The sequence below is a fragment of the Macadamia integrifolia genome, unplaced genomic scaffold (genome assembly GCF_013358625.1).
Source record: "Macadamia integrifolia cultivar HAES 741 unplaced genomic scaffold, SCU_Mint_v3 scaffold2123, whole genome shotgun sequence".
NCBI lineage: Eukaryota > Viridiplantae > Streptophyta > Magnoliopsida > Proteales > Proteaceae > Macadamia > Macadamia integrifolia.
In genome coordinates this window covers 53,591-68,582 of record NW_024868526.1, presented here as the reverse complement: position 1 = coordinate 68,582, position 14,992 = coordinate 53,591, and positions in this window count along the sequence as shown.

Here is a 14,992-nt window from a genome sequence, read left to right as displayed (position 1 = left end):
TCTTGTATGGTTATTGTTGTCCTAGTGACATATTTATATGTATGTTTTGAACATAAAGATATACATCTCCAATGGGAAAGATATGATAGAACTGAGTGAAGCCCACCAAAATGATACATTCAATTCGATTGTATCTTCCCCAACAGTAAAGGTGATACTTTCCCAAAGGTTATGTCATCAAGGTTTGAGGATAATCATCCACATTCAGAAAGGGACATTGAATTTGGAGTTCTTTTGCCCAAAGGTGATTGAATTCCGAAGTTGGTGTTGTTTTCACAGTTAAAAGAAGAATATAAGAGCATCAACTAATTCCTGTCCCAAAGGATAGGGATACATTTTTAGTTGTAACTCTTATTTAAAATATATTGATGGTATTACATGTTTTTATATTATGATTTATATTTTGATATTTGGTATGTATTGTGTTGTTGTTACTGCTGTAGTAAGATGGTCATTCCCTCAAGTTATGTATCTTCCATCCCAATACTCACTGGTAACAACTATCAAAAGTGGGTGGAGGAATTAGAATTGCATTTAGGTCTTCTTGACTTAGACTTGGCACTTACGGAGCCTAAACCTGAGCCTCTCACAGACTCGAGCAGAAGTGCTGAAAGGACCAAGTTTAAAAAATAGACTAAAGCAAACAGAAAGTGCATACTAGTTTTAAAAAGGACAGTTCCTGAAATTATACGTGAGAATATAGAGATCAAAGACACTGCAAAAGAATTCTTGGATGCTATTAAAGCTAGATTTCAACACAACAAGAAAGCTGAGAAAACCACATTGATGACAAGGATAATAAATACAAGGTATGATGGATGTGGGACTGTTAGAGAATACATTTTGGGTGTAGCTACTGATACTGGTAAGCTTAAGGATCTTGGAATACAGATCAATGAAGAGAATACCAACAACGTAGAGAGGTCCTGGTGCCATAAGAAAGGATATGTGAAGAAGGACTGTTTTATTTTCAAGAAATGGTTAGAGAAGAAGAAGAAGAATTTTGGGGCTGATAAGCAGGATGATATCAAGAAATGGTGAGGTAGAATGATCACCAGCAATTGAGAGCAAATAAAATTTGGTCCCATCAAGTAGTTAGGATTTCTTTATATACAGTTATTTGAAATGCTTGATTAGTGGGAGCTCTGGTTTTGTTTAGTATTTGTTTATGTTTTGGACCTTAGCCCGTATGTTTTGGGGCACAGTTTGATGAATTATGGTTAAGTTTTAGCATTTACATTATGCACAGTTATTTCTTGAGATATTTGGTTTATGATTTCATTTGAGAATGTTTTTATAGGCAGTAATTGTCTTAATTATAGGCAATATTTTACCACAGTTCAAAAGGTAATGTTTGCCACATTTTAAGACAGTATTTGTCACAGTTCATAAGCAATATTTATCACAGTTTATAGGCGGAAGGCCACAGTTAGATATTAACCACAGATCAAAGGCGATTTGCCACAGTGAAGGTTAATATCACAGTTAAGGACCTACATGGAATGACAACAGTGTAATTTGAGGATATGTCAATATTTCTATGATGGTATCCCACATAGATTCGTGTTAAAAAACTTACTTATGTTTGTAATAACAGAAAGTTGTATGCCGTATATTGAGGTATATCTTCTGTTGTTATTCAATGTGAGTGGTTTTTCAACTGAATCACAGTAAGAGTGGTTAATGTAATAAGATTCTATGGCCACACCAATTTAAAAGACATCCTTATAATTAATGTAGCCCAACTGGGAGATTGTTGGATTCATGGGCTAAATTAATTATTTGGGTTGATTAAATGGGTGAGAGTTAAATTGCATGAACCGGTTCAGTCCACTCTCAAGCTTAGGGATATGCTGGCTCAACCCATTGTGGTTTAGGGTTTTGAATGCAGGACAGTATTATAAATACTAGGTTTTGGGTCCCTACAGCCATTATTCACTCTTTCCCACTTTACCACTAAAGTGAGAGAACCAAGGAAGTTTAAGGGGTTGTAGAAGATCCATAGCCAAGCCCAGAGAGCGAAAGTGGGAGTGACCAACATCAATCATCTTCAGCATACTAGGTGAAAGGTACAAATCGATCCTCCATAATTTTATTAGATTCGTGTTCTTGTTTTTCCTGTGTGATTTTCTCAATAGGGTTTCAAACTCAAACCCATAGGGAGTTCTAACAGTGGGTCCTTCGGAACCTTGGCCTTCTGTTTATTGACCTTCTCTTGCCTATGGATCTTCTTCTTCCTTTAATGAAATAAACCAATCTTCCCGCTTAATCTGTGCAAGATTTCTATCTTTGCTTCTTCTATGGGTGGGTATAGTGCTCTCCACGCACCCACACATTTGTTGATTCTGACATGTGAAACATATTTATTGTCTTAGGTCGTTACTTGTTGGGATGTTTTCTATTAAGCGGAAAGCAAAGAAAAACGAGTTTGCAATGTTAGACAGACAAAAAGCTACAACGAACCAAGCAAATAGTCACACACAATAAGAAGAATTTAAAGTGCTTCAGCACAAATACCTACATACACCTTGAGAGAACCACAATTTTTTTACTAAATCATAAATAATGACTATTCTACAATATTACACTCACATAATGATCTCCCTTTCCATGTCATTAGGTTTCCCCACAAAAACAATATATAGGGAGACCATAAAATTTAATCCCTACATAATTATAATTCTACCCCATACATTTAACGGACCCAAAACCCGACTCAGTTATAAATATATTGTTAAAGCAAACATCAAGAAATAAGAAAATAACAAACAATAGATCCGCACAACATAAAGATTTAACAAGATTCACACATCGGTGTGGTATGCTACATCCTCGTGCAAAGAAGGAGATGTTTCATTATGTAGAGGAGAGATTATACCCAAGCAACGGCAAGAAAACTCACTTTGAAACCCTAGCTTGAAAAACCCCCCAAATTACAATAACTTGCTCAACAAGACGATAGTACATAATATACTCCAAGTCGTGGGTCGACCCATTGGATTGTAGTCAATCCAGTCGAACCATACCGCAAGGACGTATCGGCTTAACCCCTCTGCTTCCATCACAGATCTCAGAAAACTTCCCATTTTGATCGCCACTATAATATGTCAAAATAGGTCAATCTTCAAAAAGGATCAAGAATTTGAGACAAACGTAACATATACACCCAATAATAATCATATAGATCCATAGAATATAAAACATCCAACCCGACCACCTTTCTCTTTTGTATCTCCATGCACCCTCGCTTCTATCTTTTTTTTTTTTGGTGGTGGGGTTGGTGTTGGGCATGCAAGCATGATTTGGAACATGAAGTTGAAATTAATTAACATCCTATTTCTTCATTTTACTCCCTACGTAGTTGCAAGAATCTCTCTCTCTTTCTCTATAAAATAAAAAATAAAAAAATAAATAAAAAAAAGCAGTTAATTAAGTTTGAGTCGCATGGATAGGTTGGTTGTAGGCTCTATTTCCATTTGGCTGATGGCAAGCCAACATTATCATGAGGGGGTGGAGGAGAAAAAGTTTCAATATAAAAGAGGGACTCATCACTTCTGACCGTGTGACTGATCTTAGCCTTCTCCTGCAGTGGTTGATCATCACCTGAGGAAGTGATGAGGAGGTACACATAAGCTTGTTGCACAGATGAGATTTCCTTAATTGGGGTTTACATGGAGAATAATGGATCAGACTGCATCAATGTAAATCCTTTTTATTCCCAGGCAAGTATTCGAGAATCACTCCACTAACATCAAGGAACTGTTCGGACATTATTGTATAGAAATCAAAATAAGGAGGGACAATAATGTTTCATAATTTTGTCATCACCCAATAGTTTTCAAATGGGTCCTTCAATGGTTTGTAATATCACAATGTGACAAAATAATTAATTAAAATGATCCCTAATTTCAATTTGAAATTTGATGGGTCCTTTTCAACTTTTGGTGACTTGCAAGTTCGGATATTACCTGAATACCCCTAGTTTGGAAGTATTCAGGTAAAATGAACCGGGGATTACTCGAATGATGAATCTTAAATTGATTCATGTAAAGTGCAAAAACCAAATTAATCTTCCCAGACTCGTTCAAGACCCCCTTCTGGCCCGTCGTCTATATTAGATGGAGTCACCGTATAGGATTTGCCCCGTACCACCTTTGTACCAAGGAATGAAAGACTTAATTTGAGGTGTGGCCTGTTGGTCCTTGTATTTTTTTTTTTTTTTTTCTCTTGTCTCATCTAAGGATGTGACACCTAAGAATACGACAAGTATCAGTGCTTGGAAGATCGGTGAGGTGTCCCCATCAAGAATACGGCAAGTACCAGACCTGCCTGAAAGATCGGTGAGGTGTCCTCATCAAGAATACGGCAAGTACTAGGGGGTTTAGGAGATCGGTAAAGATGTACAAATTTTCGCCCCACATCTTCTAGGGAGAGATTACTGAACTAGTTAATAACCTCTAGCCTCCTTAACATTGTACAACGCATTTTAAAACCTTAAGGCCCATGGACTAAAAAAGACAATATTGTGCAAGGTTAATCTGATACCTTTAGTTCCAAACTAATTTGATTTGTATCTTACCATGTGGTTGTCTTCTCTCCTATATTCTTAGGGGATCTAACTCTATCGCTGATTTCCGTCTTTCTAACATATGTAGAAGAGTCTAGCCTCTTTCCACCGTGGCTGAAGGAAATTTATAATCCTTTTCCCGTGTTCCACACTCTTATGAATGAATAGTCACTCTTTTAAACACCCCCACCCCCCCCCCCCCCACCAACCAAAAAAAAAAAAAATCATTTCACTTCTAGTAGCAACCTTTGAGAGGTAAAAAATAAGCATTAACATCTCTCCCACCCCTTAAAAACGAATAATAAATGATGGGGAATTAAGGAGTTTGGGTGAGATAAACATACATAGAGGAATCAGTACGATGATGAATGATGAGATTATCCATATCACCTAGTCCATGAGTATTAAGGGATCTAAAGTGTATGGGAATCCATGTCTGATAAACTATCACATGCCTCTTCAAAAAGTCTTGGTTGTTGAGACAGCTCTCCATTGTAAGTCTATTATTGAGTTTTGGACTGCTACATATGATTCCATTAATCCTTTAGATCCAGCTAGATGGCCCCCCCAGTGTCTTTTCTGGTTTGAACAACATCACTTCTGAGATATTCTTATCCAGAAAGGATAATTGAGATCTATTTCAATTCCCTCGCCAAAAACACTCACCCGGCAACTTAGATTTTCTTATAATACATATTTTTAGCTTTTCACTTCTAGTTTCTTACTTATTGACTATTGATAGGGTGGTAATCTTTCAATCTTCTTGGGATGTTTTAAGTTTAGATCATGTCAAAATGTTTGTTGGAGACTGATATAGCCAAAATAACCTCTCGGTGGGGGCAATGACACGTGTCGCCTTCGAGACACGTGTCCTCCGCCAGACGAAGGTTCCAAGAAACCACTCACATTCGAGCACGCTCAATCACCGAGGCACGCCCGCAGAATCACGCGGGATCACGTCGCCTGCATGAGGGGAATATTCCCCCCCAGAAGGTTGGACGTATTCGAGTGGGACTCTAAGAGGGAAGAAGGGGGAAAAACCCTAAGGCCGAAGAGCTATATAAGAAGGCACGGAAGAAAGGGGAAGGTAAGCTCTGAGACCCTCACCATTACTCCCTTATTGAACTGTGCGGCCGACCCTGACTTGAGCGTCGGAGGACTAACCCCGGATAAAGTTCCGGGCCTCCGTCGTCTGTGTTTGTGTAGGTTCGACTAGCGGGGTTTTTTGGCAGCAACAGATTGGCGCCGTCTGTGGGAATGACGGTAATGGTGGGGAGAACCTACAACTGAAAAAGGACGAGAGCGACGTCTAACATAGACATGGGGGAAGAACCTTCAGGGGAGCTTCCTCCCTCGGCGGAGATTGGACGAGAAAGGGGCCATGACGACCAGGAAGTGTCTGTCAGATACCAGCGGTCGGCTGGATATTCAGTACGTGAAGGCAGCGACCATCAGCCTCCCGCGGCCCAAGAGTACGTGACAAGGCAGCAGTTCGAAGACCTCCAGGACAAATATAACCGGATGGCCGAGACTATGAGGGAGGTCTCCAAAGCTGTCTCCCATAGGACCGGCGGAGCACCCCCAGGTCCCCACGTCCAGTTTGAGAGGGCTCGAGAAGAAGACCGAAGCAGTACGGGATCGACGAGGGCCGGTCGTGACCCTCGAAGCCGAGCAAGGGAGAGTCCCACGCCCCGAAGTAGGACGCGACGCGCCGCCAGAGACCCGCATGGGGATCAGCACCAAGGAGACAAACAGTGGTCCGAGGACTCGGGATTAAAGAGGATGATCTTAGACCTGAAGGACGAGATCAGAAAGGTGGCAGAAAACCAGACAGGGAACCGCGAGCCCGACCTCACCAATGATACGACCTTAGCTGACGAGGTCATGAGGGACCCGCTCCCGGTCGGTTTTCGCCTGCCCAAGTACGACACCTATGACGGGTCGGGGGACCCCGTCGATCACTTGGAAGGCTTTAAGGTCGCCATGCAATTCCATCGCATCTCGGAAAATATTATGTGTCGGGCCCTCCCATTGACGTTCAGGGGGGCGGCGAGGCTGTGGTATAACCGACTACCGACGAAGTCGATCCACAGCTTCAGCGACCTGAGTTACTTCTTCGTGAAGGGGTTCTCTAGTAGCCAGCCCCTCCAGAAGACTACGTTGAACCTAACCAACGTCAAACAGTAAGAAGGGGAATCGCTGCGGAATTACATGAAGCGATTCCAACAAGAAAAGATCACAATCAGGGGCCTAGACCCGAAGGAGGAGTTCACGGCCCTGCTAGGTGGCGTCAAGGACAAGGAATTGAAGAGGTCCCTGGCGAAGCATACGCCTAGAGATCTGACCGAGCTGAGGGCGCGATGCGATAAGTACATCCAGATGGAAGAAACCCTCCAAGCAGATGAAGAAGTCGAAAGGAAGGCGGCGAGGAAAAGGCCCTTAAGGGTTGATGATAAACCCGTCGAAGAAGGAAAAAGACGAAAGTCCGAGCACAGTCGAGCCCCCAGTCCATCGAGGAAGTTTGAGAGGTATGCACCCCTAAACCGAAGGCGAACAGAGGTGTTAATGCAGATAAAAGATTCTCCAGATGCCAGGGCCATGAAGTGGCCAAGAAAGATGGGGCGACATCCCGAAAGACGCAATGTGGATAGATACTGCCACTTCCACAGAGACCACGGCCATGACACCGAGGACTGTTGGCATCTCAAGGGGGAGATAGAAGGAATGATCAGAAGGGGATACTTAGGCAGATTTGTAGATCGGGAGAAAGAGCTGGCTCCAGAAGGCAATGGCCGGAGGGAAAACCGCCGGAGAGATGGCGGAGGTCGTTATGAGAGAAGGGGGCTCGCTCGCAGAGGAAATCAAGAACAGCGGAGGAACCAGACACCGGAGGAAGATGAGCGCCGGCCCCGAGAGGAGAACAAGAGCCCAACAAGAGTTATAGCGACTATCTGTGGAGGCCCAGCCGCAGGAGAGAGTTCGGTCTCTGCCAGGAAGGCGAAGGCCTACGCGAGGAGCGTACATGTGGCAGAATGGTCGAACAAGAAGGCGAAGACGGGGACGGTCATCTCCTTCTCAGACGATGATCTGGAAGGGGTACAGACCCCGTATGACGATGCCTTGGTCATCGCCATGACCATAGGAGATTGCAAAGTGAAGAGGATCTTAGTGGATAACGGCAGCTCAGCTGATATCCTGTTCCTCGAAGCTTTCCGGAAGATGGGCCTCGACGAAGGAAAGTTAAAGAAGGTCGAACACCCGTTGCAGGGATTCTCTGGCGCCCCGGTGAAGGTGGAAGGGTCGATTGAGCTGCCGGTTTGAGCTGGCACCGGAGATCGCCAGGCGACGGTGATGATCAACTTCCTGGTGGTGAGCATTACATCAGCGTATAATGCCATACTAGGAAGAGTCGGGTTGAATCTGTTAAAGGCCATCGTCTCCACCCCCCATCTCAAAATGAAGTTCCCTACCAAGAATGGCGTCGGGGAGTGTCGGGGCGATCAGGAGACGTCCCGAAGATGTTACGCCACTACTCTCTGGGGAAAAGAAAAGGCGGGTGAGACGCTCCCGATAGAGGATCTACTTGATGATGCCAGTTATCAATGGGGAGAGCCGGATGAAGATTTGGTGCAAGTTGAAGCTAAAGAAGGAGATGGCACCCGGCAATTCCAGATTGGGGCTACCATGCCAAGGTCGCAGCAAGAAAGACTCATCTCATTCTTACGAAGCAACGCTGACGTATTCGCCTGGTCGACGTCGGACATGCCCGGGATCGACCGAGAGGTAATAGAACATCACCTGAATGTTAGCCCAATGAAGAAGCCGGTGCAGCAGAGGAAGAGGACGTTCACCCCAGAAAGACAGAAGAAGATAGATGAGGAAGTAGAAAAGTTACTGAAGGCCCGGTTCATCCGCGAGATTCAGTACCCGGAGTGGATATCTAACGTGGTGATGGTCCCGATGGCAAATGGGAAGTGGAGGATCTGCATCGACTTCACCGACCTGAATAAGGCCTGCCCCAAGGACGCATACCCCCTGCCAAAGATAGACCTACTCATCGACGCCACGACAGGATACGAGGCACTGAGTTTCATGGATGCATACTCGGGGTACAACCAAATCAAAATGGCTGAGGCTGATGTCCCGAAAACATCCTTCATAACTGAAGGAGGGTTGTACTGCTATGAGGTCATGCCTTTCGGACTAAAGAACACAGGGGCCACCTATCAAAGGTTGGTGAATAAAGTTTTCAAAGGACTAATCGGCAAGACCATGGAAGTGTATGTGGATGACATGCTCGTGAAAAGCCTGAAGGGGGAAAGACACATCCAAGACTTGGAAGAGGCGTTCCAAGTGCTGCGACGGTACGGCATGAAGCTGAACCCGACAAAATGTGCCTTCGGAGTAGCCTCGGGGAAGTTCCTCGGCTTCATCGTCTCGGAAAGAGGAATCAAAGCCAACCCAGTCAAAATACAAGCCATTCGGGACATGATGTCACCCCAGAACGTAAAGCAAGTCCAGGAGCTGACGGGTCGGGTAGCCGCCCTCGGAAGATTCATGTCTCGGTCTGCAGATAGATGCCTTCCTTTCTTCAAAGCGCTGAAAGGGGCCAAAAGGTTCGAGTGGACGGAGGAGTGCGAAAAATCTTTCAAACAATTGAAGGAGTACTTGGCCGCACCCCCACTGCTGACAAAGCCGAACACCGGGGATGCCTTACAGCTGTACCTTGCTGTATCGGCAGTTGCTGTAAGCGTCGTACTGACGAAAGAGGAAGGAAGGCAACAACGGCCAATATACTACGTCAGCCGAACCCTTCTAGATGCCGAGACAAGATACCGAAAGGCGGAGAAAGTGGCGTACGCCCTCGTGACGGTGGCAGGAAAGTTGAGGCCATATTTTCAGTCACATACGGTATGCGTACTCACCGACCAGCCCCTGAAGAAAATACTGCAGCGACCAGATATGTCCGGTCGTCTGGTAAATTGAGCCATAGAGCTGGGAGAGTTCGACATCAAGTACAAGCCGAGAACCGCAATTAAAGCACAAGCCCTCGCAGACTTCATAGCGGAGACGACGATCCCCGATGACCAGCAGGAATCTGCCGAGGAACGAGCAGATGAGGCTTGGACACTGTATGTGGATGGGGCTTCCAATAGCAATGGAAGTGGCTCTGGAATTGTGTTGGTAAGCCCCGAAGGCTTCAAAGTAGAATGCGCCCTACGGTTCGACTTCGACGCCTCCAACAACGAAGCAGAGTACGAAGCGATAATAGCCAGAATTAATCTGGCTCAGGCTTTGATGGTGAAGGAACTAGTAGTGCATAGCGACTCCCAACTCGTGGTGCGGCAAGTGAATGGTGAATATGAGGCCAAAGAGCAGAGGATGGCCGAATACTTGAACACGGTGCGAGAAAGGTCAGCAACTTTCAAGGAATTTGAGGTAAAGCAGGTGTCACGAGAAGAGAATGCTAGCGCAGACGCACTATCACAGCTGGCCACTTCCGACTTCGTAGAACTTGGACGAGCGGTGTATTTCGAAGTACTACCACAGCCAAGCATCGAGAAACCCCGCGAGGTGTTACCCGTAGGTGAAAACGGCCAAAGCTGGATGGACGCCATAATAGAATACCTCAAGGAGGGGAAGCTCCCAGAGAACAGGGACGAAGCAAGAAAAGTAAGAATGAGGTCAGCGTGCTTCTTCCTGAAGGATGACACGCTATACAAGATAGGGTTTACCTCACCATACCTCAAGTGCCTGGATTCCTCCGACGGTGAGTACGCGCTCCGGGAAGTGCATGAAGGGATATGTGGCCAACACCTTGGAGCCCGGGCCCTGGCTCACAAAGTACTAAGGCAGAGCCTGTACTGGCCGACAATGAGAAAGGACGCAGAATCACTGGTCAGGAAATGCGTCAAGTGCCAGATGTTCGCCCCCGTACCTAGGCTACATTCTACCGAGCTATCGTCCTTATCTAGCCCAGTACCGTTCGCCATGTGGGGGATGGACATCTTAGGCCTGTTCCCCCTGGCCACGAGACAAAGGAAGTTTGTCGTGGTGGCAGTCGACTACTTCACGAAATGGGCGGAAGCCAAAGCCCTAGCGACGATAACAGAAAAGAACATAAGGGACTTCTTCTAAAGGGCGGTGGTATACAGATTCGGAATCCCCCAGGTCGTGGTTACGAACAATGGAACTCAGTTTGCCAATCCAACCTTCGACGCGTTTTGTGAAGCTCTCGGCATCAACCACAGGAAAACCTCCGTCTGATATCCCTCGACCAATGGGCAAACAGAAGTAACAAACCGTACGTTACTCCAAGGGATAAAAAAGAGGCTAGATGATGCCAAAGGACTATGGGCAGACGAGTTGCACCACATTCTCTGGGCTTACCGCACCACTGAGAGGTTAGCTATCGGAGAAACGCCCTTCATGTTAACATACGACACTGAAGCTGTACTCCCAGTGGAGATAGGGGCTATTACCCATCGGATTCGGTACTACAACGAAGACGAAAATGACGGAGGACTCCGGGCAAACTTGGACCTCCTGGCAGAAACCAGAGAAGCTTCACAAGAAAGGATCGCCGCCTACTAGCGGAGGGTCGCTAGGCACTACAACACCAAGGTCCAGAAGAACGAGTTTAGGCAGGGCGACCTTGTCCTCAGAAGGGCGGAAGTGTCTGACCCAAGACGTCAAGGGAAGCTAGATCCAAACTGGGAAGGTCCCTACAGAGTCTCGAGGGTAATACGACCAGGGTCCTATCACCTAGAGACTACGGGGGGAGTAAGGGTACCCCGATCGTGGAACTCCGATAATCTAAGAAAATCCCACCAGTAGTAAAGTGGCGGGCACGCACTCTTGTCATCTGTAAATTTTTCCCGTCTGTCGTTCTTTGCAATTATTGTCCTTTTGAACCTTAAGTTGTAATTCATCTTGAAATCCGCAAGATTTTATGGATAATACGAGAGCTGGTTTACGGCAACTGAGAATTCTCCAGGCTGATTACCTCTAACCCTGCGGAACGGATGACTGAAGGTCCACACCTTGGTGGAGGCACAAACAATGCTAGGTTGACCCGGCCGAATCACCCCTTCGGCTCGGAGTTCGGCCATAGCCGAACAGACTTGACCGAAGGGCTAGCATCTAACAGACCCTTCGGCTGGAGCCGAGGGTACACTTGGTGATTCTAACTATCGGACGGTCGACCTTCGGTGAACCTTTCGGCCTGAGCTGAAAGAAAAATACTTGGTGTATTGCTTGGTGATCCTGACTATTGGACGGTCGACCTTCGGTGAACCCTTCGACCTTCGTCCGACTTACTAGCAGGTCGACCCTTGGTGAAGACCTAGCATCTAATAGACCCTTCGGCGGGAGCCGAGGGTACACACGGTGGATTGCTTGGTGATTGACTATTGAAGGGTCGACCTTCGGTGAACCCTTCGGCTGGAGCCGAAGGCAAAACACTTGGATTGCTTGGTGATTGACTATCGAATGGTCCACCTTTGGCCAATTCATGCGTCTAGCAAATCCTTCGGCTCGAGCCGAGAGGGAAAACACTTGTAAAATATTGCTAGTGATAACAGGGTCGGCCTTCGTCTGACTTACTAACAGGTCGACCCTCGGCCAAGTCTCGGGGCCATGCGCCTAAGAAGGTCAACTAGGGTTTCGGCCCTCTGCAATTATTTACGAATCAAAGATCATTAAATGGACAGGAGTTGGAAAAAGAACGATTGCATTCATAAAGCCCGAAGGCAAGGATTACATACGAAGCCCGAAGGCAAAGATTACATTTAAGGCCCGAAGGCTAGTTACATAACAAGAAGGGGGTAGTCTGCGCTGAGGCCTCGTCTTCGGCGGGGAGTGCCTCCTGGTCCGAACCTCCACGACCAGGGGTCGGAGGGACTTCCCTATGCAGCTGGACCTCACCTTCCTCGCTGCAGCCTCCACCGTCGCCGTCTGCAACCTCGGTGGCCGATGGCACCGCCTCCACATCGTCGTCCTCGAAGATGAGGCCGCTGTCTGCGAAGGAAACCCCGGGGTAGCGCCCGAGGACCCAATCTCGGACCTCGGTAGCGCCCATTGTGTACCCCGGGGAGATGGCGTTCTTGATCTCCTCCCTGAAGGCCTCGGAGGACCGATACTTCTCGACCCCTCGGGCCTCGGATTCCTGAATGCGGGCCCTCACTTGTGACTTCAACTCCGAGAGCTTCCGATCGCACTCTCGGCGCTCGAGGGCTAGGTCCCTCTCCAGGTGCTCCACCTTCTCGAGGAGGGTGGTGCGCTCGTTGTCTAGGGAGACCTTCTCCCTCTCGCTGACTTCAAGCTCCCGACACATGGCCTCGGCTCGAGCCGCCAGCTGACCCATCTGGTTCTGAGCCTGCACGAAGCACCGAAGGTCAGAATGCAAAAAAAAAATATATAGTACAAGTCAAAAAAGGGGCAGGAGGACCGAAGCTTACCCCCGCCATGTAGATGCACGCGGAGGTGATCAGTGCCGCCGTCCCTTGCTTCTGGGCTTCGGTGGCATCTCGGGGAAGACTCCCCTTCATCACCAACTCTCTGGCAACCCGTCCGACGGCCAGAGTGTCGTCTTCCTTCACCGACCATTGTGGGACGAACCCCACCTCAGCCCTCGTCGACGAGACCTTCGGGCCTCGGGAGGCAGCGGCGGATGAAGGGTCTTGAGCAGGTCCGTCTCTAGGAGCAGCAAGGGCTTGGACAGCCTCGGCAGTCGACCCCTCCACCCTGGGCCTCTTCTTCGGGGTCTCGGAAGACGGTCCCGTCTTTTCCTTCCTCTTGGACTTCGGCTGTTGGGGGGCGTCACGTGCCTTGGCTTCCTTTATCTTTGCCTGTCTTGCAGCGGCGGCGGCCTTAGCCTCGGCTCTGGTAACTTGCACTGCAAGAAGAAGCAAGAGTATTAGTACGAAGGACCGACACTCGAAGGAAGCAGACGGAGGCTAGCCTAACTCACCCGGGCTAAGCCCGAACTTGAAGAGGATGGCGTCGGACTTGAGGCAGTCGGCCTCGACTGGAGAACAGCCTTCCTGCCGCCTCGCCATCGCCAACGACTCCGCGTCTGCCCCGAATAGGGCAGGGGCGGAGTTCACATCCCTAAGGTCCGGGATGTCCCAGACCGTGCCGAAGGGCACCCCCTCGGTCGACTTCACAAAGAAATACTTTTCCTTCCATCCGTGGATGGAAGTCGGGTAACCCTTCAGGAGCCGAAGGTCCTTTCGGGGGCAAAAATAGTACCAGCCCGTAAGTCCCTTGCAGGCCTGAAGAAGAAAGCAGTTGATGAAAAGTTGAAGGGAGAGGGGCCTCTTGTGCCGAACGAAGAAGATGACGAAGCTTAACGCTTGTCGCCACCCGTTCGGCGTTAGCTGGGTCGGGCTTACCCCATAGTGCCGAAACACTTTGGTAAAGAAGGGGTGGAGGGGCAGCCGAAGGCCTGCCTTGAAGGCCTCCTTGTACGGGCACAACTCCTCGGGGTTCCGATAGCTGGCTCGGTCAGAAGGTCTGGGCAGACGGAGCTCGAAAGCATCCGAAACACCGAAGGAGGCCCTCAGCTCCTCCAGTTCTGGTTCGTCCATCGTGGAGACGATCCTGAGGGCCTCAACTTCCAGGGGCTCCTGGGTCTGGGCTCGGGCGTCGAGCACCCTCTCCCTGAACTCCTCACCGTTGGAGCCACCCTTGGACCCCGACGGTGAGGCCGCGGACGATGAGTCGCGGGAGGAGGGAGAGTCGGTGGAATCCGAGGACATCCCTCGGACTTCCCCAGGACTCCTATACCTACGTCTTGGTCTTGACCTCTCGCGGGACGATGGGCTGTAGCCCGACGAGGAAGACATCACTTACTTGTTGCTAAGCTAGGGAAGAAGAGGACGAAGGCTAGAAGGGGATCCGAGGCCGAAGGTGAGCTCTCCGAAGGGAAAAAAGAAAGGTTGCCCCACAAATGGCCCCCCACACTATATAGATGGGGGAATGGCGGTACGACTTCCCGAGCATTAATGGCACCGCCACGTCAGGGTACGAAGCCTCGAGGTTTGCGCCCGAACGGACCTAGCAGACGGTCTCACCTTCGGTTGGGAGTTCGACCAAAGCCGAACGGACCTGACCGAGGGTCCCTCCTTCGGTTGGGAGTTCGGCCAAAGCCGAACGGACCTGACCGAGGGTCCCTCCTTCGGTTGGGAGTTCGGCCAAAGCCGAACGGACCTGACTGAGGGTCCCTCCTTCGGTTGGGAGTTCGGCCAAAGCCAAACGGACCTGACCGAGGGTCCCTCCTTAGGTTGGGAGTTCGGCCAAAGCCGAACGGACCTGACCGAGGGTCCCTCCTTCGGTTGGGAGTTCGGCCAAAGCCGAACGGACCTGACCGAGGGTCCCTCCTTCGGTTGGGAGTTCGGCCAGAGCCGAACGGGCCTGACCGAG